Source organism: Martes martes, assembly GCF_963455335.1.
Source record: "Martes martes genome assembly, chromosome: 6".
Classification (NCBI taxonomy): domain Eukaryota; kingdom Metazoa; phylum Chordata; class Mammalia; order Carnivora; family Mustelidae; genus Martes; species Martes martes.
This window is the reverse complement of record NC_137893.1, coordinates 147,078,886-147,083,187: the sequence shown is the minus strand read 5'-3', so window position 1 is coordinate 147,083,187 and position 4,302 is coordinate 147,078,886. Positions and strand designations below refer to the sequence as shown.

Genomic DNA, 4,302 nt, shown 5'->3' with positions numbered 1-4,302 from the left:
CATTGTCATTATTTATAGTTCCTAAATGGTCATTTTCTCCCTTCAGAGTTTCTGAAATACGTAATATATGTGCGGAGTTTTAAGAATGCTATACTGAAGATCACAACAGGGGAGTTGCATTTTGTGGATATTGTGTCAGTGCATCTCTACTGGGACACTGGGTTTCGTCCTTCTATCCTTGCACAGCATCGTGAATGGAGTCTTGTGTGAATGCTGTCGGGGTCCTGCTCAGACGCTCTTCACCTGGCTGCTGCTCCGATCCTGACCCTATGTGTTAGGAATATGGGCTCCCGGGTGCACAGCCATTCCCTCCTTCAGAGATTTGCCCTCAGCTGAGAGGGAGCCGCTTTGCCAGGGGGTCTCAGGAGTGTGGGCAACTCTTAGCCAGTGCCAGACAAAAGGCTGCCAACGCCAAGGCAGGACTAAGTCTGATGCAATGCATGCCCCAGAACTGTGCTGTCCAATCCTGGAGTCGTAGTCACAGGAAGTCATTTAAATTTAAATTAATTAAAATTCAATAGAATACAAAATTCCATTTCTCAGTGAGGCCACTTAAATGCTCAGGTAGTGACATGTGGATAGTGGCTATTGCATTAGACAGGGAGGGCTGAGTATTTCCACCAGCACAGATGGATACTCGTATGGGAGACTTGTGTCCAGCTTCTTACGGGATCAGGCTCATTCCGTATTCCATTTAAGACCACGTCTTTCCTTATTCATGTTCTCTGCTCTGTTTTGCTTCCCTCATCCCCTTTATCTTGAGAGCATTCCCTGAACAAACCACGTGCAGTGGAAATCCTACTTGATCCCCTTCTCCCATGAAGCCTGGTGGAAAGCACTGTCCGTGTTCATGCGACCTGTCATTTCCTGTGTTGTGATAGCTGCCCTCCCCCTCGCTAGCTCATCCTGCATTGCCTGTGGGAACCTGTTGTAGTATATGTGGTATATATGTATATGTAGTATATATGTTGTAGTATATGTCAGCTCAGAGCTAGGAGACAGAAGCTTTATTAAAGCAATAGTGATTCATTCCTACCACTGCCAGCACTACTTCAGGATTCTTTTTTCCTTGTGGACACCGCTAATCACATCTTATGGGAAATCGGAGGACTTACAAAACGGAGTGAAAACCCACATCCTCTATTCAGATTGTATGACCCTTTGTTTTATTTCAGTTTTGTGTCAATTTCTTTCACACATCAGTGGGTCTACTCTGATTCAGATCTTAAAAGTCTTAGAGGAGAGGCGCCGGGGCAGGGTCGGGGGGCCATTGGTTAAGGGTCTGCCTTCGGCTCAGGTCATGATCCCAGGGTGCTGAGACGGAGCCCCGCCTCAGGCTCCCTGCTCAGTGGGGCGTCTTCTAGCCCTCCCCCTACACATGCTCACTCGAGTTCTCTCTCATGTGCTCTCCCTCTCTCTCAAATAAATAAATAAATAAGATCTTTAAAAAGTCTTAGAAGAATTAAAATGTCCTGCATGTCTATTTGAACATGACGGAACTGAAATACTCATTCTCTGACGTCTGGTTGGTTGGGGTAGAACTATGCTTCTTCAGTACTAAGCAGCTAGATGATAATAGCCTTTAAACTCATGTGAGAGCTGGTCATGTGTCTCATCTAGTGTGACTGACTCTGCAAAATAGCTCCAGAAAGGCGATACTTAGCCTAAATCTACAGATATCTGAGATTTTGTATAGTATGAAAATATCCTTTTCATTATCCTTGTAGTACTTCAAGATTTCCATTATAGTGCTTTGACATATCTTTGCGTCGAGAATGTACCTGTCTATATCTCTATGTGTTTATCTATTTAATTATTTCATCACAGCGAGTGATGTAAAAGCTTTCTACTTTGTATGTCGATTACACAACTGGATAACTTTTAAGATGTTTAATCTGATGAGAATGTTGTTGTGAATACTCCTGCCTTTCTCAGGAGTTTCAGCTGTTCTGGTGGCTAACGTGCGAAACAGAGATCTGCAGAAGGAAGAGGAAGTTTTGACCACTGGATTTTAGGGTTCCGATGCCAATGGATTTGCAGGGCCAATGAATTTTTGGAGATCCTCTTAAACTGGTACAGTAATTTTAAGCATCTTTAGGGGAAAGGTAAGCACTGTATTTGGATGGTGATACTTTTGGTTCTCTGTGATTGAGTATATATTTTTTTGCTACCATACAGAAAAAAAACAGTGCAACTTTCATCAATATTAAAGAGTCAATTCTGCCATAATGTTTATAAGGTGAATTAGTAGTGGTATTTTGCATGTAATTGGATTTTTTGTGTAAGTACGATCTTGGTCTTCAATCCTGTATCTGAATGCATTTTTGAGATTATATTGTATTATATTCTATGGCATGTGTGGTGTGTGCAAATCTTATTGTGTAGAATCATGAGAACATATTTACAATAACATTTCTCCCTCTGTCTGATTCTCCTTCTGATTGTTTTGATTGCTCCCCCTCTTTCCCCCTCATCCCCATTCTTTCTAAAATGTATGTATGTACTTATAGTACTTTAAGTCTTATTAACCTCAGTCTGAGAGACCTTTTGTACCTATGACTGATGCAAACACATGGGCCGTTATTTCATTTTTCTTTTACCAAATATTAATGCTATGCTTTTTGTCATAATGTGGAACTGTACTGGCATAAACTATGTCAATTGTAATGAGCACATCATTGATTCACATAGTTACTGATAAAAATCCTGTGCCCTGTCTTTAACATGAGAGATCCACCCCGTCAACTATTTTTTTTTTAAGATTTCTTTTAAAAGTTGTTAAATGCTTGGTCCTGACAGGAAACATGTGCTAACAGAGGATGGAACAGAAGAATGGCAGTTCTTTCACGGGGTTTTTCCTGCTGGGGTTCTCTGACCGGCCTCAACTGGAGCTAGTCCTCTTTGTGGTCCTCCTGATCTTCTACCTGTTCACTCTGCTGGGAAACGCCACCATCATTGCCTTGTCCCACCTCGACCCACATCTTCAGACTCCCATGTACTTTTTCCTCTCCAACCTAAGCTTCCTGGACCTGTGTTACACGACCAGCACTGTCCCGCAGCTCCTGGTTCATCTCAGGACAGCAGACAAGTCTATCTCGTTTGGTGGCTGTGTGGCTCAGCTCTTCATCTCTCTAGGGCTGGGATGCACGGAATGCATTCTGTTAGGGGTCATGGCGCTTGACCGCTATGCAGCCATCTGCAAGCCCCTGCAGTACACCGTGATCATGCACCCCCGTCTCTGTGCCCTCATGGCTTCTGTGTCATGGTTCGTTGGTTTTGCCAACTCCTCATTGCAGACAGTGCTCATCTTCATTGTACCACTTTGTGGGAGAAATAAAATAGACCACTTCTTTTGTGAGGTCCCCGCACTGCTCAAGCTTGCGTGTGTTGACACCACTGTGAATGAGTCTGAGGTCTTCTTTGTCGGTGTGATCATTCTCCTCATACCTGTGACATTAATCATCTTCTCCTATGGTCGGATCGTCAGGGCGGTCTTAAGAATAAAGTCATCTGCGGGGCAGAGGAAAGCGTTTGGCACGTGTGGGTCCCACATCACAGTGGTCTCCCTGTTCTATGGCACGGCCATCTATGCTTACCTCCAGCCCAGCGACAACTACTCCCAGGATCAGGTCAAGTTTGTTTCTCTGTTCTACGCCATCGTCACCCCCATGGTCAACCCCGTCATATATACACTGCGGAACAAGGATATGACGGGAGCAATGAAGAAGGTGCTTTGTAGGGACCATGACTTCAGATGACTGGGCGGGGAAGACCTTTTGATGGAAGATTTTGACTGTCAGAGGTTTTAAGGAGACTCTGTCCTCCCCATGTCATCCAAAATTTCCTGTGACATCTCTCAAGGGGATTTCCTTACCTGATGCTTTAACACATTTCAGTGCTCAAAATCCAAGTTCATGGGTTCATGAAGCCTCCATAGTTGCTCCTAGAGAATCTGCATCATATTTCATTTTAAAAAGCTCCACAGGTTTTTCTTATTCCCCCCTCACTTGGGAACACTATTCATTCCTTTGTGCAAGAAGACATGCACACACCTTAAAGTCGTAGGGAAAAATAAGAATAGAAATGACTGAAACACTACAGGAAATATGAAAATTTTAGCATTTTTCTAGCAAATTGTTAGAGGCATATCACTGTTTCTTGCATTGTGATCATGGCTCTTTTATAAGGTCCTTATGTTGCCTGTATCACAACTTTTTCATAGAAGTAGGTGGGCATCTGTGAGAAAAAGAAATCTTTAGCTCTAAGAAAATCCTGCTAACATCAATCCTGATAAAGTATATT

General features: G+C 43.2%; 1 pseudogene across 1 annotated transcript; it reads left to right on the top strand.

Annotated features, from left to right (window-relative positions):
- The first annotated feature begins 2,819 nt into the window (after positions 1–2,819).
- LOC308345181 (putative olfactory receptor 2B8) lies at positions 2,820–3,739 on the top strand (annotated as a pseudogene). The gene has a single exon. The product of its transcript is annotated as a putative olfactory receptor 2B8 (transcript).
- Positions 3,740–4,302: the final 563 nt, after the last annotated feature.